General features: G+C 37.0%; 1 protein-coding gene and 1 long non-coding RNA gene across 8 annotated transcripts in view; both read left to right on the top strand.

Annotated features, from left to right (window-relative positions):
- Positions 1-27,741, top strand: part of AATK (apoptosis associated tyrosine kinase) — a 200,975-nt gene that overhangs the window by 79,635 nt on the left and 93,599 nt on the right. The window lies entirely within an intron of this gene.
- Positions 3,043-7,265, top strand: LOC116423249. The gene is made up of 2 exons (XR_004233782.1): positions 3,043-4,809; positions 5,333-7,265. It is a non-coding gene; the product is annotated as an uncharacterized LOC116423249 (long non-coding RNA).

Raw genomic sequence — 27,741 nt, 5'->3', positions numbered from 1 at the left:
CAGGGAGTGGAAAGGCAAGGTGAATAATATCTATTCTCCCTTATATAAGCCCACTGCCTGACATATAATAGATGCCTAATACATACTTGAGAATTAAATAAATTAAAAATTAAAAAAATACCCCTAATGTAAATCTTTGGGTTTTTTTCAGTGTCTTGGGCTCCATGAGGAGAAATAGTTCATAAATTTCTGTTGGAAAAACAGACTTCGTTCAATAGACTAGTTCCTCCTTTCCCTACCCCCCTCACCTTCCACCTCCTCCTTCACTGGTTCTGAGCAGTTTTCAGTGCCAAAGTGTGTCCTCTCCACCACCATTGCTCTCCCATCTCCTGGTACCCCTTTTCCCCTCCCCTCATTGGGACAAAGAGGAGATTGTGCTATATCTCTTAGCTTCCGAGCTGCCTTCTGGCTGCCCCCAAACCCAATACTCAAGACAGCTCTGACCCCCTCAAGCCCAGGATATTTCTTGTTTCTCCCTTCCCTTCCCAAATTCCTCAAGGCTTACATCTCCGCCGGGTGTTAGGAGGAAAGTGCTAAAGTGTAAACAACAAAGTTCCCCTCCCCTACCTCATTCTTATATTGCATATAAAGTCCTAGGCCAGGAAAGCTACTTGAAGAAACCAATCCAAATCAATTTCTAATTGATAAAATTTCAGAAAGTGTAGGGATGGGAGAGTGGGTTTTTGGGGATGGAGAAGAAGGGATTGAAGATAGTCTTCTCTTAAATGATACCCTTATCAATAAATGCTACATTGGGAAGCATGGAGTATTTGCAGTTTGACTTTGACTCATCTCCTGCCTCTGGGCTTTTGCCTATGCAGTTACCCCAATATGGACTTCTCTTCTAACTTCTTGCAATCTCTAGCTCCCTTTTAGCCTTAGCTCAAGCACTGCTTCTTATGAGAACTGCCTTTCCTGATTTCCCAGTAGTGATAGAGGTGATGGAGGCTCCTCCCTTCTTCCTACCCCCCACCTTGGTTGTGCTCCTAGAAATGCCTTTGTATTTATTTTGTGTACATCTCTCTCTATCTTTATCTCTCTTTCTCATCTCTCTGCCTATCTACTTATCTATCTACCTATCTATCTGTCTAAGTATTTATCTTCCATTTATACAAGTTTGAAGAGGGTTTCACTGTTTGCAGATAGTTCCTGTTCCTGTTTGCAGATAGCCTTGTGCTGATTCTATCCTTAAAACATTGCAGAGAGTTTTGGAAGAGAAGTATAATCTTTGAAAGGATTTTGACTTGTCCATCCATATAGAAAAAACTCATTGGATGAAAATGAACATCTGTTGCTCATATTTCAATATGTTTTTAGATGGGCATCCAATAGAGTTTGTCCATCAGTGTGTATATTGGGGTAGACAGAATAGAGAGATAAACAGCTGGACCCAAAATGGGACAAAAGAATAGGACAGTATATTCGATTTGCTTAGGGGAAACTTCAAAGTTCCTTTGATGACCCCAGACTGCCAATGAAAGCAAAGGGCCAGTCTTGTTAATACTAACATTGTACCACTGTTGCTATACAATAACCTGATGTGAAATCAACTAATTACCTTCAAGAGTTAACAATGAACATCACCCAGAAGGCAATGGTGAGACCCACAAGTGGGTGTGTGAGCAAGGTGAAACATGTAACCAGTGAGGAATTTCAAAGAATAATAATAAAACAAAGGAATTTTTAATATATGAGGAGGAGAGAACATGAGTTGATCATGTTACAGCAAGGAAGAACGAGAAGTAGACAGCTATAGTACTGTACTGGTACCCTTTCACTGAGGAGAAAGCAAGAGACTCTTTAGCACTTCGGGTGGACCCCATGCAGTCAACTTTTTGGGGTATATAGACTCTTGCCCATTTGTGATTTTCATGACTGGAGATGAAACTTTGACTTGAAATCATAGATCCATTGGAATTTATCTTGTACTTCCTTCACTGTGTACAAGTATTTATTAGTAGAATGTAAGCACTTTGAGGTCAGGGACAGTCTTATTCCTGTCTCCTGACAGCTAAGCATAGAGTCTGACACATGGTTATCCTCAGGCCATCATTAAATGTCAGTATAGTGACTATTTAATTTTGGACACTGCTGGTCAGGTCACAAATTGTAGCAAGTGTTGGGGAAGTGGAATGTGACAATTCATACCTGGGGCTCAGGGAAAATCTATCAGGAGATTTTTGGAGCAAGAGCTTCACAAGGTAATTTGGTGGTGGATTTTTCTTTTCTGTGCTTCAGACTTCAGAAATAATAACTCTTATCCTAACCTAATGTGGGAAATTGAAACATAAACGGAACATTTGCAATTAGCAAAGGAAAATCTAAAGAAGGCACTACTGTTGATTATCTAGTCCTCACCTTTATATTGGCAAAACTACCTCTTTGGAGTGAAACGAGTAAACAAGTCACTGTGGGGTTTTTATTATTCTCGTTGTTTTTGTAATATGTCAAATAACTCTGAAATAATACTCTACCAATAAAAATAAATATACATCTTTATGCATTGTGGACTATTATTGCTATAAGAATATTATTACTATGAATGAGTATGAAACTTTGGGATATTCGTTGAAGCTCCTTTCACATTCATTTTTATTTAGTAGCTGCAAATGAAAGTGTGTTGAATCTAATTACTAATTGAGATGTCTCTAGAATAGCCTCAGAGTCCCATCCTGCTTTCTTTAGAATCTCAGCGCTAGAAAGGACTATAAAAATCATCTTATGCAGTCCATACCTAAAGGGAAATCCTTTTTATGATATCCCCACCTAGTAGTGTTCATGCAGTCTTTCTTTGAGACCTCACTACATCCTTAAGGCAGTTCTTCACTCTCCTTTTCCCTCTCCTACCTGCCCCAGAAATGCTTTATTTGGCTGTATAAAAAAATAATAACAATAATCACAACAACAACAAAAATAATAATAGCTAACATTTATTTGTTACTTGCTATATTCCAGGCATTGTGTTAAGCATTTTACAAATATTATTTCATTTGCCCTCTTAACAACCTTGGGAGATAGGTGTTATTTTTAACCCTGTTTTACAGATGAGGAAACCAAGACAAACAGAGATTGAGTGATTGGTCAGGATCATACAACTAAGTGTCTGAGGTTGTATTTGAACACAGGTTTTTCAGAGATATCTCAACTAGTAATTAGATTCAGCATAATTTTGTTATGCAGCTGCTAAATAAAAATGATTGTAAAAGGGCTTTGGTGAATATTCACTATGAAACTTATTTATCTCTTAATTAATCATTTATGTGAATTTGCATTTATGCCCAAATACTGTGTAGTACAAGTAACAGCTGTTCTATTATAAAATGTGTCAGATTAACTGCTGCAGGTTAAATTAGATTATAACACCACATTCTCTACAAGTATGCTTAGACTTCATAGTTACTTGTTTGCAGAGCATGATCTACTATTTAGAACTTTACAGAAATCAGAAGGAACATTAGTGGTGAGTAGTAGATGGAAAAATTTGAAGGACTCCTCTTGAAAGGCAGTTGGGGCAAGAGTAGGTACTGCTTGAAGTTAATTACCCACGTAGTTGTGCTATCCTTTTTCTTTTTCTCTAGCTTTCCGTGGAGGGAAAGATCTTCACAGCTTAGCTTTCTCTCCTGGAGAAATAGGAGAGGGTGGAGCAATTGGTGCTACGTGAACAATTTGTCTCCAACCTAACCACCTTTCCTTAGAAGCAAAGTGTTGGGGTAGAAAGCCTGCTGAACTTGGAATTAGGAGATGCGGGTTTCAGGACCACACCTGCCTCCTCACTGTTACTTGACACTGAGTCACTTCCCTCCTAACAACCTGTTTCCCTAGCTGTAGAATCAGGATAATGCAATACCAACCTCACAGTCCTGTTTTAAATGTGAGGTATTATTCATGCTCTTCAGAGGGATGATATATGTCACAGTCACTTTGCCTTCTACTTTTATTGAAATTCTGGAAGTTTGTTGGAAGCCTTAGATTCTAGGTCCATCTCAGATCAAATTCGGACCCTGTGCCATCTTTGTGGAGATATACTCTATACCTTGAGGATGGTCTCCTGGGCCTGTGCTGAGGATGACTAAAAGTCCCTAAAACTTTGAACTTTGAGAAGTCACTTTCTCTCCTTGTTCAATTGAATTTAGAATCCTTTGAGATTACTTCATATGATCCTGTGGCTGACAGGGTGGGGTGTGGGACAGAACACAATTCCATTCGCCTCTCTGGACCTAAGTATCCTTATCTGTTAACCCAAGGGGCTGGACTAAGTGCTCTTATTACTAAAACAGAATATAAGGAAGAATAACTTCATATCAGAACTCAACCTGACTTTGTTTAAAACCGTCTGTCCTTTTCTTTGAAGAAGAGGAAGAGAGGAACCTGGTGCTTTCAGAGACATTCACTTTTGGATAGATGTAATTGTTAAGAAGTTTTTCTTTATAAGAGCTGAGAACAGCAACTTTTACTTATAGCTTCATTCCTTCCTCTGAGACCAAAAACAAATCTTCCTCTTCTACCTAACTTGAAAACAACTGTCATTCCCCCATCCCTGGGTCTTCTCTTCTCCAGACATGATCTTGAGACTCTCCATCCATGTCGACTTCTCTGCATTCCGTCCGCTAAGGTCCCATCCAGCTCTGACATGGTATTCAGGAAACTCAGTTCATTGCTAAGGACATCATTTTGAGTGGTTAGAGTTTAAAGATTGGTACTCATCTGTAAGATGGGAATAATAATAGCACCTTCTTCATAGGGTTGTTGAAGATCAAGTTGGATAGTGTATGGAAAGTGCACTCTACAGATGCTTGCTGTTACCTCTGAGTAAGTCACAACCCCCATTGCCTTGACAAAAAAGAAAAAAACAGGTGGCTAGATGGTGCAGTAGATAGAGCACTGGCCCCGAACTTAGGAGAAACTTACTTCAAATCCAGCCTCAGACACTTGACAGTTAACTTTGATGCTGGGAAAGTCACTTAACCATGATTGCCTTGTGAAACAACAGTCCGTCTTCCCCCCCCCCCCCCCCCCCCCCCGGGAAAAATATCAAGATTAAGCATTAAATGCTTGTTATGAGTTTGTGTCCAGTTTCAGAGGAGGAGAGTGTCTGCAAACTAATATGGTATAGGAGAAACATCAAATTATTTGGTGTTAATTATAGGCCTTATCATTAACATGATTATAGAAGCATATATACAGTATAGGAGAAACTCCAAATTATTCAGTGTTAATTATAGGCATTATAATTAACATATGATTATAGACCCATATATATGGTATAGAAGAAACACTAAATTATTCAGAATTAATTATATAATTTGAATGTCATTGCATTCAATTTCTCCAGGTCTTTTGAGTCCTGGTATTGGCAGAGGAAGCTGAAGAAAACTGCTAGAGAAGAGAGCTCATGTGTCCTCCTCCTAGGTGCTTTTCAGCAGCATGGTGGAGCTGGGTGACACCTTGAAGGCGGGCATTCAGAGACCTGTGCACCTGTGTTTGACAAGAAGCTGCAATGTAGTCCCTTCTGGCACTCCCTCAATGTACATTGTACCTATGGCGATATCTTAGGCATCTACGGGAAGTCCAGGAGCAGGTTGAGCCACGTGAGCCACTGTTCTCCAATTACCAAATTACTAAATATCAGGAAGGTTTGGGCCAGGTCCTCCAATTCCAAGCCCAGAATTCTAGCCGGTATTCCTCTACATTGCAGTTCTTAAGCTCATAAGGATAATTTACATTAACAAGAATCCTGTGGAGTATTTACTGGTCCATTCCTGTATTTGAGAAAGAGAGAGAGAGTTCATGCTACAGAGATAGGAGACTTGGTATTGCATTGATGGAAATTTTGGGTACGGAAATGTTCTTTACCCTTAGAGATTGGTGCCAGAGTGCTGAAGGCCCTGCTCAGGATCCCATCGGTAGTATGTGTCAGGGAGGGACCTGAGTGTTGACTATGGGCAATTTACTTATTGCTGATGACGAGGGACACGTCATAGCTTGTGCCGGCCTGTGCCAAACCAGAACACACTGGAGCATGGTTTAGTTCCAGCTACAGAGTGACCTTTTTGACCCCTAGCAGCTGGGACTTCCTCTGCTTAATAGCTGGGAGAGTATGGGAGTAGCCAGCGTTCTTAACCTGGGGCCTGGGTACCCCCAGACACCTCCTGTTGAGAACAGTTTTAATGAAGCTTCTGTTGTACATTCTTGGTATTTGGTGGTCACGTTTACGGCCACATAACTCACTGTCTGTCTTTGGGACACCTCTCCTTGCCCCTTCCTGCTTAAGGTGCCGAGTCTGACCAGACAGCCTCAAATAGGCAGTGAATGTTTTACAGACACTTTTATGGATGCTTAGGGAAGCTAAGTCATGGTCACACAGCCAGGCAGGACTGACTTGGGAGTCAAATTCAAATCTTCTGACTTAGAGGATTATAGATGTGGAGCTGGAAGGGGATCTTAGAGGCCATTGAGCCCAGTCTCCTCGTTTTGCATTTGACAAAATGGTCTGAGAGTTGTTAATTATAGTTAGGCAATCTCAGAGGCAGGATTTGATCTCAGGTCTTCCTCACTGTAAGCATAGGACTTTTTACCCATATGGCTCATGCAACAGTGCTCTGCTCACCATGAATGGAAAAGCAGAAATGAGGAGTTCCACAGCACATCACAGCTGCCCTGACAGTGAGGTGCCTGTCTGAATGGGAGACTGAGGCTGGAAAAGAGGAGAGACAGCAGAAGGTGTTACCCACCTGCCTGGGGAGTTCCATTCCTGTTATTTAGTTGTCCTTGCAGCAGACTCGCCACATCTGGAAAGCTGGGTTTTCTCAATGACGCCTTGGACTTAATCTTTGCCACTTGCATGTTCTCTCAAGCCCTTGTTAAAGCCACCTCTCTCAGGAGCGTGGACCAGCATACACAAAAAGCACATTTCTTAGGATGCCTTTCAAGTTGTGGGTGCAAGAGGGAATAGATTGGGGCCGTTGGGGTTGCTTCTGTCTCCTTTTGTAAGCCAGTCCCTTTTTGTGGAGCCCTTTTCCTCATCTCTCCCTTTTTCTGCCCATTTTCTACTTCTTTCCTACCTTTCCCCCCTCACTTCATCCCTTATTTTCTATTGTGCACAATAACAATCACTTATATTTATAGAGCACTTAAATTACAACACACTTTTGTTATTCTGTGTTATGATATGTAGCATTATTTAAGTCTTTCCTAAATGCTGTCTCTTAGATTGTGAACTCCACAAGGGCAGGGGCCATCTTTTGCTTTTTTTTTTTTTTTTTTTTTTTGGTATCCCCAGCACTTAGCCCTCTGCCCGGCCATGGTAGGCACTGAATAAAAGCTTTCTTACTCATAGCTATCCATCCATCAGTCTCTCAGTTAATTTTCATAGATAAGGAGCAGCAGGCAGAGAGAAATTGAATGACTTTTCTAGGGTTATACAGCTCACAAGTATCAGGGGTGAGGCTCAAGCTTAAGTTTTATCTGGGGTGTGTGTGTGTGTGTGTGTGTGTGTGTGTGTGTGTGCTTCCTCTTCTGTTCTTGGCATTCCATTATGAGTTACAGTTGATCCCAGCCATGATCTAATTCTGAGTTGAAAAACAAAGAGGCAGTGGCAAAGGACTAGAAAACAAACTATCAAACAAACAAATAAATAAGAAAATCTGGACTGCTGATGTTAGCTCTGACTCAGGCTTCCTCTGTAATTCAGGTCCCCTTCCCTCAGCTTAACAATGAGGAGGATCCATCCTTTCCTCTGAGTCCTCTGAGGAACCTAGCAAAGAGCAATTAGTCACTCTTGATGACATGCTATGAAAAAGGAAAGGGCAGCTAGGTTGTTAAGCATCTTTGCATCAAAGAAAGCTTGTAGCTTTTGCTCTGTTGAGCTAGTGCCTGGGTTAATAGAGGTGTTCTGGGAAAAATGCTGTTTGTAATGTACAGATGGGGAGAAAGGAGGAGGAAGCAAAAAGAGGTTTTCTGTTTTTGGAAGCTGTTATTTAGAGCAAAAAGGTTTGAGAAAACAACATGTGACCTTTGGGGCTTCCTGAAAATTTGAAGGAAGGAATGCATTCCTTCCCATTGAAAACCTGACTCTTTGAGGCAGCTGGATGGTACAGTGATTAGCGTACTAGTCCTGGAGTCAGGAGGATCTGAGTTCTAATCTCACCTCAGGCACTTAATACTTCCTAGTTGTGTGATTCTAGTCAACTCACTTAACCCCAATAGTCATACCAAAGACCCTCGCCCAAAAAACCAACCTAAAACCTATTTCTTCCTCCTGATATGTTCATTTTTCTCAATAGTATCATCATTTTCCTCCTCATCAGTGAGGAACCATCTGAATCTTTTCAGACTCCTTTTTCCCTCCCACATTAATTTGGTTACTGAAGTTTGTAATTTGTTCTGCTCAATGTCTCTCCTGTCCTTCATTTTTTCTTAATTAAAATGATTTTTGCTGTTCTATTTTATTTTTGTATCACAGTCATTTCTAGATATCACTGTGCTGCTCTTTCCCCCCACACCAATATATACAGCAAAACCAGTGTTTTCTCATGACTAAGGAAAAACAGTTGCGCAAAACTACCTAAGGCAGCAGTTAGATCTAACAGCTCACGAACCATTCTAAATCCACAGTCCCTCAGCTCACTAAGGAAAGGAAGGAAGTCCATTTCCTCATCTCTTCTTGTGGCTGATATTGGTCAATTTAGTTACACAGTATTAGGCTTCATTTTAGTGCTTTTTAAATTTATGACTTTTTTTAGACATGATGTAAATTATTTTCCTGGTTCTGCTTGCTTCATTCTTCATCAGTTCTCATCTTCCCCTAGTTTCTCTGAATTCCCATATTCTTTTTATGGCACAATAATATTCTATTACCTCCAAGTGCAAACATTTGTTCAGCCATCCCCCCACCCCTTCTCTCCACTTTGAATGTCTCTACACTAGTTCCAGCCATTGCCATCTCATAACTGAACAGTTAATTCAGACTTCTGGGTCATATGGCCAACAAGATGGAGGACTCTTTAAATATTTTCTCCAGTTCTCGTGAACTTGTGAAAACCTCTTTAGAATAGGAATTATGCACCAGAGATAAAGCAATTTCAGCCATCTCCATAGTCTGAGGTACCAAGAATTTTCAGGAGGTGAAAATCTGACAAATTGACAGCACCTAAAGTCAAAATTTAATTCCTAACATGCTCATTTGGTTTCCCCCTCTCCTTCCGCTGCTTTACCACACAGGACACATAAACTGATGCACACACTTGCAACAAAACTCAACTCTTACCTTCCTCACTTCTTCCCTATGCAGCTAGGACTGGCAGTGCTCTGTGTTGCAACAATATGGAATCTGGGGCAGGATACCAGAGTGAATATGTGAGCATACGCCAGGCCTGTTTGAAGTAAAGGGCCCAGCATTCGTCTAGATCTGTTTCACCCAAAGTCACTTGGGGCCGAGAATAGAAGGCTGGTAAAATTGTGAATTTCACACTGAGTGTAAGGAGTCCAAGAAGGCTTGAAAAGGTCTAGTCCCCAAGGGAAACCACAGGTGAAGGGAAAGAATCAGAAAGTAATATGGGAAAATAAAAGGAAAAGATTACTAAAGCTTTCAGAAGGAAAAAAATTCAGTGAAGAATTTTGATCATAAGCAGATATATTACAAATGAATTTGAATTCTAGATCAAGTAAAAGAAAGCATATTTTTAAAAAATAAATATTATAAGACAAAAGAAAATGAATCCAGACCCGATGAAGCAGAAGATCCTATCTTTGGATTACCAAGAGAGCAAGGAATCATTGCAGAAAGTTCCTGAATGGCTTAAAAGAGAAATAAGAATTGTGAAAGCAGAATTTATGGCACGCATGATAGAAATAATTGACATAATAGGGAAACTTGATACCATAGTGCTAAGTCCCTCCAAAGAAACAAAAGAGATAATAATGGTTTGGGAATGAAAATACACAGAAGTGAAGGACAATTTAGAAGAAGAGATGAAAAAAAAGTAATTATATTGAAAATAAACAACATAATCCCCATACAAGCAAAACATATTGATCTAAAAAATAAGGATGCATAGAAACTAAAGATCACAAGTCTCCTAGAAATACATGACACATCGAAAAACCTGAATGCCATAATGCAAGAAAGAAGAAAACTGTCCAGAACTTCTGAACATAGGTTAAAAAAATGCCAGTCAAAAGAATCCATGCATTACCTCCAGAAAGAACTCTTATACTACACACTCCAAGACACAGAATTATTAAATTTAACAGTTAATAATAACTAATATTTATGTGACACTTAATACATGATAACATTGTGCTAAATACTTTACAAGTCTTATGTATTCCAGTATTATACAATACAAGTATTATGTATTCTTATGTATTTACAAGTCTTTGATTCCATAGCCCTGTGAGATAGGTACTATTATTATCCCCATTTTGTAGATGAGAAAACTGAGGCAGACAGGAAGTTAGAAAGTTTCTGGGCTGAATTTGTCCTTAGGTCTTCCTCAGTCCAGACCTGGTGTACCATATATTGCACCCTCTTGCTGCCTAATTATAATAAGTAACAAATTCTGAAAGTAATCAGGAGTAGTGAAATAAGTTTTTGCTACATAGAGGTGATCTAGAATTATAATGTGATTAAGACTAACAAATATTAGGGATGTAAAAAATTTTGAAAGATTTTTATGAAATAAGTTACAGTGAAAAATGCCTAATTATAACGAGTACACATCCATATACATACATACATACACACACACAAAACATATAAGAGAAAAGTAAATAAGGATGAAGACATAGAAGGGCATGATTGAAAAGTTTTGCATTGATATTAGTTTAAATGTAAATAGCTTTGAAAGTAAGCTTTAAAAAAAACTATTTTTGATCACTTAATATTTGTAAAATTTTATCTTTTTTTTTAATCTGTATCCATGATTTTGTTAGTATAGGGGACTACTGGATATGGGAGCTCCTTTCATCAATGCAAATTAGGAGCTCAAATGACATATATAGTCTTAGAGAATTGTTTGAATCATTGAGGAGTTGAATGAGTTGAGGAGTTTCAAAGATGGTAGGTTTCAGCGACTGGACTTGAATCCTGTCTTTGAGACTTGTCCCTCAAGCATGCTTCTTCTTGTTACAGAGTATAGGAAATTACAAAAATGCCTAAGATATCATAGACATAAATTTAGAACTGGCAGCCTAGAAGTTAGGGAGTTCAGCCCCTTCATTTTTATAAATAAGAAAACATAAAAAGGTAAACTATGTATATTTTTTTACATTTTGAGTTCCAAATTCTCTCTTTTCCTTTAGCCCCTCCCTCACCGACTGAGAAAACAAGTAAAATAAATTATACATGTGTACTATACTGCTAAGCATATTTCTTCATTACTTATGTTGTGGGGAGAGGGAGAAGCTAAAAAATAAATTGAAAAATATACTTTAATCTACACTCAGAGTTCATCAGTTTTTTCTCTGGAGGTGGATAGCATGTTTTTTTTTTTTTTATCATGAGTTCTATGGAATTGTCTTGGATCATTGTGTTTATCAGAGCAGCTAAGTCTTTCATAGTTGATCATCATTGCAATTTTGCTATTATTGAGCTCTGGTTCTGCTCACTTCATTTTGTATCAGTTCATATAATTTTTCTTAGATTTTTCTGAAACCTTCTCCTTCTTCAGTAGTATTCCATCACAATCATATTCCATGTCTTGTTCAGTCACTTGCCAATTGATGGACCTCCTCTCAATTTTCAATTCTTTGCCACTCCCAAAAAAGAGCTGCTATTAAATTATCCTGGCATGGGTTCTGTCAATAAAAAGTTATTTTTTAAAAAAAGCTGCTATAAAGATCTTTGTACACAGGTCTTCCCTTTTGGTGAAATGACTTTTATTGCATAGGTAGTAAATAGAAGAGCCAGGATTTGAATACAGGCTCTTGGATTACAAATTCAATGTCTTTTCTCCTGTACCATGCTACTACAGTACTTCTCCTCAAGGAATTTGGAATTTAGTTAGGGAAAAATACAAACTTCAAAGCTTCTGTGATCTTATCCCTGTGGTTATTTCTTTCAACGATTTAACTTGCACTAATATCTTATCTTTCTGCCAGGCACAGCCCAGCTCAATTCTGTACTGCTCCTCTCTAGTCAACTGTCTTATAAGAACTGGCTCTTATAGGAAGATGTGAAGCTTTTTAAATCTAGCCCCAAATTTGACTGGGTAAAAATACATTAAGTGATTTAATGCTGCCAGTCATTTCTTTTATTCTTTCCTTATTGTTTTCCCCGGATATTTCATTATTTCTCCTTAAACCCTTTCCCCCTCCTTTACTGAAAACCTCGGCTTCACCTTTACAGAGAAGATTGAGAATGTGAGATAGGAGCTCCATCATGGATTTTATATTTTGCATTGCAGCAAAGTAGTGTCTTCCCAGCTAGCCTCTCATTTTTTTATCCAGGCTGTGAAAAGAAGAGATATCCTTTTATTTCTCTCAAGATTATCCGTTATCTGTACTCTAGATCCCACCTTTTCTAACTTTCCCTGAGACCCTATTCTCATAACTTTCCTCTGCCTTTATAGCAGCTTTATTCTATCTTTCCTTTTTTTTTAATCATGTTTCAGGTTTTTTTAAAAAAAAATGTTTTTGCAAGATTTCAACTGTGCCAGTGTCCCATCATTTCATCCTCATTCCCCTCCCACCTCAGAGCCCTTGCCATGGCTATACAGTGGTACTGGATGGTTATGGTTCACTTTCTGAGGAAACAGTTGCCTGTTAGGTAGCCTTAGCCTAAGTGAGCTAAAGATTAAACCCTGGGCTGCTCCAAGACAAGATTTGGGCTGAATGTCTTTTCTTTTTAAAAATATTTTATTGTGAACTTAATAATCATCAATAAATATATGTTGAAGAATTGAATTTTCCTGGCTTTAGGCAAGGCGTGTTCATCACTTATGTACACATGAGGAGGATCTGACTGTGGATATGCAAGCAGAACTCATATCTGTGTTTTTCTCACAAGGGTGGTATGGCTAGTCAATTTATAATCATACAATTGGATTGAGAAGACAAAGAATAAATTAAGGGTGGTACAGAGCTGGAAGATGAATGGAGGTTAGAACAGAGAGATTGATTAAAGTGTGATTTTTCCCAAGTATGGTATTTCTGGTCAATTTATAGTACAACTGGGTTAAGAAGACAGAATAAATTAGGGGTAGTACAGAGCTGAAAGATGAATGCAGGTTTGTATGAAATTAGATTGATAAAGGTATGATTAGTGGGTCACAGTGGTTGAGTTATGATTGGAGCATTCTAGGAACAAGGATTGCAAACTGACTAGATTCTTTCCATTCTTTCCCAATAAGAGCACATTTCTCCATATTTTTTCCCATCTTATTAATACTTAAGTCAACCCACAGATTTATGTCAGTCTCTCAAAGTACAACCAAGTCCTACTCCTATACCTCCTGATTTTTGTGCTTCTGAAGCACAATTGAAATCATTCTTGTAGAGCCCGCCTCCCAATCCATGATTATAAACTGGTTAATTTAGCTTCACACAGGTGGACCATATAGAGCTCAAGGATCATGGTGAGGCAGGTGCCTCCTTTTGCTGTGGAAAGATGAACCACATTGTTGCTTTGAGGAAAACTAGGATAGGAAAAATTGGGATGCTTCCCAAGATCCACCTTCCGCTTGCCAAAACTTAGCCAGTTTAGCACCTAGCTGGACAGATCCGCATCTTACTCATCCTATTAACTGTTTTTGTTGTTAGCTATTTTGCCCAGAGAGCAAGGGTATATATAGGTGCAACCTTGTTAGCCTATGAGGGAACCTCTTTTACCAACTGTTTAATGTGTATAATGTTTGGAAGGTATCGAATATAATGGGGTCTTCCCCATATCCTATGCTTTCCTGCAGAAATGAGTTTTTCCACACATCCTGCATGTCTGTATACTATATTACTTTACAGGAAGTCTATTTAGATAATTGAATCAATTTATTTTTATATTTATTTAAAAGATAGCTGTCATTTCATTCTTATGGACTTTCCCACCTCATGGGCTTTGATGGGTAACTGCCATTCCTATGCATGGCCCATACCATAGACTCATCAGTTGGACAGATTTTAGACCTTTGGCATTTTGGTGTGTGAAAGTGACAAAGTTGTTTCCTGTCCCGTTGGAGACCCAGAGTTCATTTGTTAGGAGAATGTGACTTCCTTTGTGCTCCCGAGAAGCAATTCCTCTTCTCCAGTGGATGGTCCGTTGGCCACTGGACTTGTCCTTTGGTGTCCTTGACTGAGGACTAAAATGACCCAGGCAGAAGCAATGGGTGGGCTCTTAGCCCATTAGGAGTGGGAGAATGTAGCAGCGTGAGGGTCACATTTGTATGGAAGACCTTGGTGATGGTGAGGAGAATCAGCTATAGTAGATATGAGCAGAACTTCCCAAAGTCTCATGTCCCTGGACCCCATTTTCAAGTTGTTTAAGCTGTCAAGGTTCTTCTAGTTCTTCGGGCAGGGCAGCTTATACCAGCATCTAGAAGACTTTGACACATTTCAATAATGCCTTACAATAATTAAAAACAATGATATCAGCCCCTTAGATATTTAAGAATTGCCTGTCCATTAAAATTCAGTGGGGGAAAAACCCATTGGGGAATAAATCCCATTTTCTTGAACCATCTACCTTTTTAGTTCAATTTTAGCAAAAATATTAATGATTTGATTAATATTCTGTTTCATCTACTGATATGGTCAATGGAAATGTTGTTGAATCAGCTTTGCCTTGCATAGATATCTTTTACAATTGCCTTGTAAAACTGGTGCTTCTGTAACTGTTTATGAATAGAAGACCACCAAATCTAGGAATGTGTTATCCAAGAGACTTTTTATTAATTCTAGTAGAATTCTGCTTTCCTTTAGAGATGAGTTTTTCCACACATCCTGCAAACCTATATACTATATTACATTACAGGAGGTTTATTTAGATAATTAAACAAATTTATTTTTATATTTATTTAAAAGATGAGCTGTCATTCTTATGGACTTTCCCACATCATGGGCTTTGACAGGGAAGTGCCATCTTGGAGTTTAACACAAATATTTTTTCAAATTTTTCTTGCCCTCTAAGACTTGGAGAGGAAAAAATGACTTTTCAAAAAACCTCTCTCCTATCCACCTAAGTTTGTCAGAGATTTTTTTTGTCAGTGCTTCATTGAAAAGGCTTTTCTGTGCCTTTCCTTTTTAAAAGTTTTCTGAATTTTCAGTCACTTGCAATGTCTTAAAATTTAAACAAATTCAGTTTAAGTTACTGTATTTTTTATGGCATGCCTATTAATATTTTCCTTTAACTCACCATGGTTAATTTTTAACCTTAAACTTTTCTGCTATTAAATAATGTTTCTTGTGTTTCCCTTTTTTTGTTTGTTCTAGTTTTTTTCCCTCCATTGATTGTCTTCAATTCAGCATACTTTATATGTTTTGGATGAATGATCTATTTCAAATATGTTTTCTCTATATGGTTATTTCTGTGTTTTTTAGATAAAATATGATGGGTTCAGCCAAATCACTTTTTTCAGTCTATCTCCTTTCCCATTAAAAATGTATCATTAATGAAATATCAGGTTGTTTGGCCATTCCCCAACTGATAAAAGATTTACTTTATTTCTGGTTCTCCACTTAGAAAGAGTGCAGCTATAAATATTTTTGGTGAATATGGGAACTTTTTAAAAAATTATTTCCTCTTTCAGTTACCTTGGCCCCTAGGAGAGAAATTTTAATTTGAGCTTTTAATCATCAGTTAAGCCAGTATAGGGATTGAAGAAGCTCTTGCTTCCCACAATCACTTTGAGAATTAAAAGGAATAAAGTTGTTTGCAAATATTCAAATTTCTTGATTTCTAATTTATTTATTTTTATTTATTATTATTATTATAACTTTTTATTGATAGAATATATGCATGGGTGATTTATTTACAACCATTATCCCTTGCACTCACTTCTGTTCCGACTTTTCCCTTCCCTCCCTCCACCCCCTCCCCTAGTGGCAGGCAGTCTTACACATGTTAAATGTTATAGTATATCCTAGATACAATATATGTGTGCAGAACAGTACAGTTCTCTTGTTGCACAGGGAGAATTGGATTCAGAAGGTAAAAATAACCTGGGAAGAAAAACAAAAAATGCAAACAGATCACACTCATTTCCCAGTGTTCTTTCTTTGGGTGTAGCTGATGCTGTCCATCATTGATCAATTGGAACTGAGTTAGATCTTCTCTTTGTCGAAGATACTTGATTTCTAATTTAATGATATGTGGTAAATACAGAAATAAATTCAGGGTTTCTCTTTATTATAATTTCCATCTCTCTCTTTCCATTGTTTGGCCAGATTGAGGGAAATTATCTTTGCTTAAATTAAGAAAATCCTCATTTTCTTTTTAAATGGCTATCTTTTTAAAAATTCCTTCTTTATGAAGAACTGAAAGAGAAAAAAAAACTAAAATCTTCAATTGTATAGTAGGTGAGCAGCCTTTTTTGGGATCCATCATGATTTTGTCTTTTGACACAATCTTTGTACTTGTTGTCTGAGTTCAGTGTTGTTATTAGTGTTTGATGTTTGGTTACAAACACTCTTTTTTAACTCTTTTGTTGAAGGCTTTTTTTTTTTTTTGGCCATTCCCCAGCTGGTGAATTTTTGCTTTATCACTTTCTGTTCCTCTAGCTAATTTGAAGTACTTTTACTGCTATTCAGAGGAAAGAACTTTGTAGCTTTTTTCTTCAAATTATTTTAAAAACACTTCCTTCCTCAAGAGCAGGCAAGCTCAGAAAATACTTTTTATTCTGAAAATTAGTTCACACAGGAGGTATGGTAGAGATATGTAGATAGTGTATGTACAGCACAAAATAAGACACTGCTGACTTGAGAATCAAACCTAAGCAGCAGTAGACATGGATAAAAAACAGACAGACAAAGCGAGCTACCAGAAGAAACAATTTTTTGGAAGGAATTACATGAAGTATCTCTCATAACTAGCAGATTATGGGGAGACCCATTAGGGTATTAGAGAAAAATAGCTACTGAAATTCTCAAGTAATCTCTCATTGAGTAGTTTGCATAGAGATAGGAAAAAATAAATAATCCACTCACCTATTTTCTGGGATCTTTTTCAGAAGAATATGTTAGAAAAACTAGTTTTTACCTTTATTTTCCCCTCAGATCAGGAAATCTAGGTAGGAATCCAGCTTCATCAGAACTTTACTTTGAGATTCCAGGATGTCAAGTGAAAGATGCCTTACCAAAGTGAGTGCAGTGCTTCATTGAAGATATAGAACCAGAATTGTCAAAGAATTAATTTAACATTTTTCATTTTTCTGGCTTAGCCAGGATTTTTTTATTACTTATGTACAACATAGCAACAACAATATTAGCAGCTAGTATTCATATACTACTTTTAGGTTTGCGAAGTGGTTTACATATATTATTACAAGAGCAAAATCCCATCATGACCACACAAGAGGGGCTCATAGCCATGACCTTCCCTCAGATGAAGTATTGTTGGTCAATTTATAGTTTTACATATGAGTTAAAAAGACAAAGAATGCATTGAGTTCTATAGAGTTGAAAGATGAATGGGGATGGTACAAAATTAGGAGACTAATGAAGGCGTAACTATATAGGATCCAGATACCCAATAGGAAAGTATCACATAGTGGTCATTTTTTAAAATGTTCTGTATAGGGACAGCATTCAGGCCTAGGGATCTTGCTTCCATATGTAAACATGGCATTTTCTAAAATGACAAAACAACAAAAAAGAGGATTGTATATGAAGCTGAATGCATTATTGTCTATAGTTTATTTTAGGCAGGCAGGCAGACCAACAAATATCTGTTAAGTACTTATTACATGTCAGATACTGTATTAAATACAAGAGCTTCTAGCATAAACAAGGAAAAAAGACATTTTTCTTTCTTTATATTACAAAAATATTGGTGATGGTGATAGTGAAAGCAGTTGTGACTGGGGACACAGAATCAGAGGTGGCAAGATAATAAAGAACGGCCAGCATGGCCCCTTCTCCAAAATAGACTCTCCAGAAGGAATTCATCAATGGAAAAAGGTGTCAGAAGGACGCTTTGTTTGTTTGTGACTCCTTCTGAACTTTTTATTCTCTTTAAGTATTTTGTTGGTATTTTCTTTCTTTTTCTTTTTCTGGCTTCTCTATTGTGATTTTGTGACTTTTCTCTCTTCTGTTTTAACAAATTCAGTTAAGCGAAATAAATTAACATCTACATCTCTTTGTCCCTTTTGCTTCTTAGTTCTTGGAGAGTTGACATTTACTGTCAATTATCTTTTATCTCTTTATACTCTCCTTAACTCAGTCCAATATGGCTTCCATGTTAGCCTTTTACTACTTTCCTAAGGCTGCTTTTATGAAGATTATCCAATGATTTTCTTCTTCTGAAATCCGAGATCTTTTATTCATCCTCATATTCTATACTTTTTCTGCTGCATTGGATGTTGCTCACCTGTCTGTTTTGAAATTTTTTTCTAACCAAGTTTTTAGGACATGGTACTTTACAGTTTCTCCCCTATTTCTTTAATCTTAATATTTCTGACATTTCTTCCTTTTCTTTTCCTTATTTGTCATCATCCCCTTCCTAAAATTTTTTCAGACTTTGGAGGGAAAAAAATTATGAATCCTGTGGTCAAGAGCTGGAATTTATTGCCAATTAAATGACACATGGTTTCCTCTAAGGGACCATGATGAGGAGAAAGATTGCCATTTGTTCCAGGAGGGTTCTTGGAAGATTAGAAAAATTGAATTTCATGGGCAGTTATCCAATAAGAATAGTATTTTATATAATATTTAACTGACATTTAGCTTTAAAAATATTTTATTTGTGCATAATCATTGATAACTTGCTGCCTTTTTTTTTTTACTTTTATGGATTCATGGACTTTATCCTCTTCCCAGAGAGCCATTATAACATAATAATAAAAAAGGAAAAAATGTTCAACAAAACTAGACAACATATGAATCACATCTGACATTATAGGATATGTCTTTATTTATAGTTTCCCACCTTTGCAAATAAGAGATTGAATATATTCTCATATCTCTTCTTTGAGGCCCAGTTTGGTCATTACAGTTCCATTATTATGTTTTGTTTCATCATCATGTTTTTGTCTCATTATAAAATTTTGATTCTTTTATTGTTATTCTTTCCATTTCCATTTCCATCTGCTATTTCCTCTTCACCCATATCATACCTTCTAGGATGTTGTTTGGCTCATATAGATTATGGATACCCATATGGTTTTGTCTGGATGTCACTCTAAGGGAGGTAAGTGTAGATAGCTCTATGGTCTTCTTCCTTTATTCCTCTCCAAGCAAGACTTTGATTCCTACCAGGAGGGAAAACAGGAGACTGGGACCAAAGGCTGACATGTGATTTCTTCAGATAGAGGGAATTCTTGGCTAGAATTATATATTTCTGCTCCTTTAATTATTATTAGTTTAGGAGAGGTCATTTTTGTTCAGGCTGACTTTCTGATCACTAAGGGAAAGGAGGATCCTAAGCTATATATTCAAGCTATATATTCAACTCCTTTCTTACCAAACATCAGTATCACAGTGAACACAAATAGTAAGTAGTAAGTCTATTCATCCAAAGAGATAGCAAACAGAAACACACAAACACACATGCATTATAGGGACAGTTGGATGCTATAATAGATACGTCACCATTCCTGGAATCAGGAAAGTCTGAGTTCAAATCTATGCTCAGATATTTATTAGCTTTGTGATCCCCCAAGTAAATCACTTTACTCTGCCTCAGTTTTGTTATCTGTAAATTAGGGATAATAATAGTATCTTAACTCCCAGGGTTGTTGTGAAGATCAAATGAGATAATAAGTGTAAAGTACTAGACACAGTGCCTGGGACATAATAAGTGCTACATAAATGTTAGCTGGGATTATGATTATATGAGAATACATGCTAGACAGTACCCAGAGTGAATGAGCTCTCCCTTTGGGAATGAGGTAACTCAGCTCAATCAAGAGAGAGAACTCCAGATTTCACTCAAGGAAAAATTCCCCAAATCTCTAGTGTAGCAGGCTGGGAATAGGAACATGATAGAGATTGACAGCTCCTCTACATGTTGGCTTCTTCCTAAAATCTCTCCCTTTAGGGACCTAAAGAAAGGTTGGGACTGTATATCTTCTCTCTCAAATTTCTCACCAACTTTACTTCTCATAAAGGATCAGAGCATCAAGCAGTCAATATCTGCCACTGATGAGAGTCCCATAACAATGGGATTGAGGCCCAGTTAGGATTTTTTAAAGTATTACTTTCCTGGTTCTGCATATTTCATTTTATATCAGTTTAAATATTATATGTCTTCATGTATATATTTGTATACATCATATTCATTATTTTCTATAGCATAGTAAAATTCCCTTATATTCCTGTGCCACTAATTTCTTTAGTTCTTTAGACAATTTCAATAGTCTTTAGTCTAAAGGCAAATTGATGAGCATAGATTTTACTTCCAATTAGTATACACTGGTACACTATTTTGGTACAACGTACATCATTTTGGTGTGGATAGGACTTTTCTTTTATCATTGACTTCCTATACCTAGCAGTGAAATCTCTGGGTCATGGGTGTGGCTATTTGAATCCTATCTTTTTTTTTTTTTTAACTTAATTCCAAATTATTCTCTGGAATAGGCTTATTTATAACCAGCTTCATTTTGAAATAGTCCTCTTAAGGGTAGAGGACATAATCAGAAGGAATATGTTGTAAATGCAAAAGACATCAATAAAAATAAAGCCATTTTGAAGTTAAATTTCAAAGAGTTAAGTACCATATAAATAATCTCAGGAAAAGTATTAAATATCAGAACCATCATAATGTCCTAGCATTCATTCTCCAACCATTTTGTGGTCAAGTAGCCGTCTCACTAAAGTTATATACAATTAGTTGTTAATTTAAACTCAAAATAAGAAAAATTAAATGATTAAACAAATAAGAGAATACCTCACCTACCATCATCTTCAAAAAATCAAACAGTTGTCTGCCTAAACTGTTTAAATATTTTTATTGACCTTTTTATCTGGGAAATAAGAAAATCAAGACCTAGTCCCTATTGAGAGAGGAGAGAGAGAGAGAGAGAGAGAGAGAGAGAGAGAGAGAGAGAGGGAGAGAGGGAGAGAAAAGAAAAAGGGAGGAAAAGAGGGAGGAACAGAAAGAATCACAGAAATAGATAATGACAGAAACAGAGAGAACAAAAACTACATGTACACACATATATACAATATATGCACAAAAAAGGAATGTATATACCAGTGTATAGCTAATTATGGTATTATATAACTATATATGTAAGATGCCATGGCTAGAGTGTATTAGGATAGAAGAAAAATTGGCAAAGACACATTTTTATTTATGTTTACCCTTCCATTCTCAAAATTTATTTTTAACAAGTAAGAGCTTTTGCCAAGATCTCTTTTTTCTCTTCATCATCTCACATCATTCAGAAAACTTCCATTCTTTCTTCCTTCACTCTGGTCTCAGATTAAGAGGTGGCTCTTCTCTTTCTAAAGGCAAACTTTTCTGTATAAGACCTTGTTCTCATTCTCTCCCCATTTCAACCAGGAAATTACCTATCACCCTCAACACACACTCTTTAATTTCTCCCTACCTCTTGGCTTTTTCCCTTGCTTCCTACAAACATGTCTGTGTTCTTCCTACCTTTAAAAATACAACCCCCCCTTCACTTGATCTGACTGACCATTCCTGCTAGAGGTCATACCACATATCTTGTCCCTCTTGTGGCCAAACTCCTTGTGGGTTCCTCTGTGCTTTCTTCTCTCACTTTCTTCTAAAGCCCCTTATCATCTAGCTTTCAGGTTCATCTTTCTTGACCTCTTTACAGCCTTTGATGCTGTTGCTCAGTTGTTCCTCCTGGAGATCATCTTCTGGTTCTCCTCTCTGTCTGATTGCCTCTCCTCTGTCTCTTGTTTCCTCTTCACGCACATCACACCTTCTAGCCTTGAGTGATCCCTAAGTCTTTGACCAAGGTCATTTTCTTTCCTCCCTTTATACGATTTCACTTGTGCTCTCATCAGCTCCATTGGATTCAATTATCTTTATGGTTTCCTAATCCAGCCCTAGTCTCTCCCCTGAGCCAGTCTCTCTGTATCTCTCCGTTCATACAGCCACAATCCTAGTTCAGGTCTTGAATACCTCTTACCCAAACTACTGTAAGAACCTTTAAATTGGTCTTTCTGCTTCAAGCTTCTCCCTATTCCAATCCATCCTTCACCACGCTGATTTTGCAAAAATGCAAATCTAATTATATTCCTTCCCAGTTTGAGGAGCTCTAATCGTTCACTATGATCTCCATGGACAAATATAAATACCTCTGTTTGGTATTTAAAGTTTTTCATAACCTAGACCCTTTGTACTTTTTCAACCATGTCTTCTATGCTTTAGCTATGTTGGCCTTCTTGAAGTTTTTCCAATTCCACTTCCCATTTCCATGTTTTTATATTTGTCCCTTTTTTTTTAGTGTTCCTGGCTTCCTTCAAGAGACCCCAGATCTCATTTGGTCTTTTCTAGGCTCTACTAGCTAATAATGGCTTCTCTTTTCATATTATTTTCACTCGTATGTATGTTGTTATTAAGTTGTTGTTTTTTTCAGTTATATTCAACTCTTCATGGTCCTATTTGTTTTTTGGTGGGTTTTTTGTTTTGTTTTGTTTTTTGAAGGACACAAGAGTAGTTTTCCATTTCCTTCTCTGAATCATTTTATAAGTGAGGAAACTGGGCAAATAAGTGACTTGCCTAGGATCACACAAATAGGGTCTGAGGCTCTACTTTAATTCAGAAAGAGGACTCTATTTTGTTACTCAGCTGCTCATCATCTACCTATATCTATATATTTATATTTTATTTCCTTTATCAGAATGAACATTCCTTGACAATAGGGAGTTTTGTTGTTTGCCATTTTTTGGTATCTCCAGAGCAGTGCCTGGCACACTTTATGTAAGCTGATATACTTATTGCCTAACTTGATTTACATCAAATGAAAGTGTATTTTAACTTCTTCAAAAAATTCTTGTTTTTCATACCAAGAAACAAAGGTCAACAAATAGTCTCTCCCTTGCTAACTTCTGTGGTCAAATTAAAGGGCCTCAATTAAAAAAAAAATCTCAAAAGCAGAAGTATAAATAGAGCAGAATTAATGGATTTGCTCAGTAGTACTCATGGTGATATGATATGTTTGCCGTCACCATTAAGCAAATTGGCTCAGTGTCCTATAGAATCTGGAGCAGTATGATTATCAATACAGAAATCACAAGTGTTAAGAATTCAAATGCAGGCTATACACATATGGGCCACAGTTTTAACATCATTGCATTTAATTATTCTTTCTTGCTCTCCATACCAGCATTTGAGCCTCTAGTCTTTACCTCTGGCCCAAAGCTGTGTTGTTGTTGCTGCCGTGAATGGAGCCAGGTTGAATTACTCTGGGAAGGTTTCCAAGGAAACTGTGATTTTTGATCACTGAGGAAAGGAGAGAGAGATGGTTTGATAAAGAGATTGTCCTAGGATTCTCTTGATATCTATGGTGATTTTACATTCCTTTCCTTATTCCATTTCAGAAAGTGTTTTGAGGTTGGAATTAAGGATCAAAGAATTAATAAGGTAGCTTAGGATCCTACTGTTGAGGTCCAAGCAGGCCCAGATTATGGCTAAGGCGGTGGCCCAAGGGACCATCTTGTTACTACTTAGCTAAGTAGGAAGTTAGAAGTAGTGTGAAGGCCGTGTGTGGTCATTTGTGCACTTAGTGTCATATTTATGGAGACTTAGATCCTTTCTTGTCCCTCTGGGCACAGGAACATGTCAACTCAGACAAATGTCAATAACATAAAAATGCTTGTTGTATTGAATTTAACCCAGTGACACTGGTGAATGGTAGAGAACTCTCTTAGGAAATGGTTTAGTTTTGCCAATCATAAGAATATTTCGGAAAGGCTAAAATTGGAGTATCAAGGGATCCTTATAGGGATCAGGGAAAAGTGACAAATCCCAGAAATTGTCTTGGCTCTTCTTAGGGAGTTTTACTTGGGGATATGTGGACTTGTTTTTAAAAACATGTATATTCTGATAACTATTTAAATATAATTAGCTTTCATTTTAATCCTATGTATTTTATTTTAGGCATTTAAAATATTATTTTGAGAATACATAGGGTTCTTTAGACTACAATAAGATTGTTTTAAGACATAGACTTTAAGTTAAGTTGGTTTCAGTCATCTCTAACTCATTCCCCTTTTTCATTGCTCACATTTAAACAGTTATTAAGATGTATTGAATTTTTTCTCTTTGAAATAGCTCTGATTCATTCCTTTCTCAATATTACAGCAACTAACACTTTAGTTCAGATTCTTATCATGACTGTTTTCATCTGGATTATTGTGTTTGTTGGCTAACCAGCGTCTTTGACTTTAGTTTCTGCTGCCTCAGACATCCTACATGCTGCTACCAGAGTAAATTTGAAACAATCCTTTAACCCCACTCATGTTCCTATCTTCAAACAGACTTCAGTAGCTGCCCATTTCTCTTCTCCATTTACCCTATGCCAGATCATTAAATATCCTGGCGATGGGGGCTGTTCTTATGCTGTTGGAGGTCCTATTCTGCCAGAAGTATCTCTTAGAAAGAAGAGAAAATAAAGAGGAAGAAAGTCTCTGGACTTAGTTCTGACCATCAGGAAAAAAGTAGATCTGGAGACGAAAAATAGGAGTGCTCACCTTCTTGGAGTTCATGATAGCAAGGGAAAGAAACAACTCAAACTTTAGAAAATAAATTAAAATAAATAAAAAGATAGGATTTATCCCACCGCTGAGTGAGCTCAGTAATCATTTATAGAATGGTATGTGAGGCATCTCCCATGGCCTTGGGATTGGGAAAAGAGTATATTGGGAGTCTAAGGATCAGCTATCATGTGTCTGAATTTTCATTATCTGGAACATTGTCTTACAAATAGTAGACACTAAAGAATTTATAAATTGAATTAAATAGGCAGCACTAATAGTATTATTCCCATTTAAGAAAGTTGAAAATTGAGGCACAGAGAGATTAGATGATTTGTCCCAGTTAATAAGGCACAAAAAAAGGCTTCAGAGTCCAAGGATCTTGGTTCAAATCTTGCCTCTATTATCATCTGAGCAACATGTTTGCCCTCTCATTGAACAAGTCACTTGACCTCTCTGTAAAGTAAAAAGTTTGATATAATAGCCTCTAAATTTCCTTCTAACTCCTAATTTGTTATCCTATGAAGTGCTGTTATCAATTCAGTTCAGTAAACATTGATTAAGTACCTACTACGTTCCAGGCACTGGGAATATAAGTAAGAAAAAGACAGTTGTTGCCTGCAAGGACTTTATAATCTAATGTAGGAAGACCACATACCTTTCAGGTGGAAGTACCCAACTTGTCAGCATGATGTGGTCTGGGATTGCATGGAGTCAAATCCAAGCAGAACTACTGGTAGAAAATGGAATTTCCTGGAATGTTGTTGAGACTGCTAGAAGGAAGAGCTTTGGGAAGAATTTAGTGCTCTTTAACCCTTTAATCAGAGTGGATAGTCAACTGAAGGTCAATTGAGTTCTAGGACAGGAGAACTTGAAGAGAAAATAATTTATAAATGCTATACAGTCCTTGACTTTAAAATGCCCTATTTGTAGAATCTTTTTTTAAACAAATAGATGACCTTTCTCTTCTTCCTTTTTTCCTTCAGTATTTTATTTTTCCAAATATGTGTAGAGATAGTTTTCTTTCTTTTGATAGTTTACAACATTCATTTTTATTAGACTTAATGTTCCAAAGTTTGTAGATCTTTCCTCTCCCCAAGACAGCAGACAATATAATATAGATTAAATGTGCGCAATTCTTTTAAACGTGTTTCTATATTTATTGTGTTGTGCAAGAAAAATCTTGAGAAAGAAAAACAAATAAACAAAGGTGAAAATACTATGCTTCAATACACATTCAGTCTCCATAGTTCTCTCTGTGAATGGGGATGGCATTTTCCATCCCAAGTCTATTGCAAATACCTTGAATCATCTCATTGTTGAGAAGAGTCGAGTCCATCACAGTTGATCATCACATAATCTTGTTACCATGTACAATGATCTCCTGATTCTGCTCACTTCATTGAGCATAGTTCATGTAAGTCTTTCCAGGCTTTTCTAAAATCAGCCTGTTCATCTTTTTCTTATAGAACAATAATATTCCATAACATTCATATACCATCATTTATTTATTCAGCCATTCTTAAGTTGATGAGCATTCACTCAATTTCCAATTCCTTGCTACTACAAAAAGAGATGCTACAAACATTTTTTGCACGTGTTGGTCCTTTCCCTCTTTTATGATCTTTTGGAGATATGGACCCAGTAATCCCCATCCTTCCTTACCCTGTAGTTATTATCATAGAAAATATTACGAAAAACACAAAACTTTGAGACTTTGTAGGTCCAGAAGCAAAGGAAGAGACAAAACTGTGAGCAAAAATAACACACCAGTGTCTTGGTTCTCCTGTCTAAGAACATTTTCTACCCACTCCCCACTTTTCACAACTATTTTTCTCAGGAAATAAAAAATCCAGAATAGGATTACTGAGAGTAAAGTTCTTAACCTGGATCAAAGAGTTCATAAGTAGATTTCTAGGGGTCTGTGAACTTGCACTGGAGAAAAAAATTACATAGTTAGTTTTACTGACCTTTGGTTTTCTTTGAAATCCTGAGTGTGTGACTTCATTCCAGTAGCAGCTAGATAGAGTACTGAGTCTGGAGTCAGGGAGACCTGAATTCAGATCTTAACTCAGATACTAGTGTCCTGGACAGGACACTTAATCTCTGGCTGCCTCAGTTCCTTCTGAAGGAAATATAAGATGGGGATACTTTCCAAGATTGTTGCAAGGGCATTTGTAAAGTGCTTTGCAAATCCTTAAAGTTCTTTGTAAAGATCAGCTATTGGCATCAATGTACTTAAATATATTAATCCAAGAAGTTCATCGACTTTCTTATACTCCCCAAGGGGTCCATGACACTAAAAAGTTTTAAAAAATGTTTAATATTCTGTCTTAGACTGAGGGATTCAATGTAGCAAGAAGGCATGGGGGAGCAAGGAAAAAAAAAGTGAAGTATTGGGAGATAGGAGAGGTGTGCAGAATGGGAGACAAGAAGCAAAAGAGAAATTTTATCTTTTAGAAAATTTGCCTAAGTCTGGTCTTACGTTGAAAAAAAATGGAAGAAACTTACTTCTTTCCCATTCTTCTTCCTACATCCTGTGATTCCGTGTTCCTAGGCTAGAACTCTCTGGTACCAAAGTTACACTGAAGTATGGGTTAAATTGACTCTTGATAGTGGGACTAGCTAAGAATCTAGTTAACAAGTTTCAGGAAATGCTTTCAGAATTTCAAATTGGGATTTAGCAAATTCAATTCAGTAAACATTAAGTGCCTGCTCCATGCAAAGTAGGTACTGGTGTTGAGAATTTAAAGGTAAGAAAAAAAGAATATCCATTCTCACCCCCCCACCAAATCATCCTGCATTGGGTATCCAAGACTTTCTACTGATTTTTCATCCACACATTTAGATTAAAGAAAACATAGATTCTCTTAAGTCCAAGACACTGGTGCAAGCTAGGAGTAGAGTAGATGGAAGGTTGAT

Source organism: Sarcophilus harrisii, chromosome 4 (assembly GCF_902635505.1).
Source record: "Sarcophilus harrisii chromosome 4, mSarHar1.11, whole genome shotgun sequence".
Taxonomy (NCBI): Eukaryota; Metazoa; Chordata; class Mammalia; order Dasyuromorphia; family Dasyuridae; genus Sarcophilus; species Sarcophilus harrisii.
The sequence above is the reverse complement of the archived record's forward strand: the minus strand, read 5'-3'. Positions and strand labels throughout refer to the sequence as shown.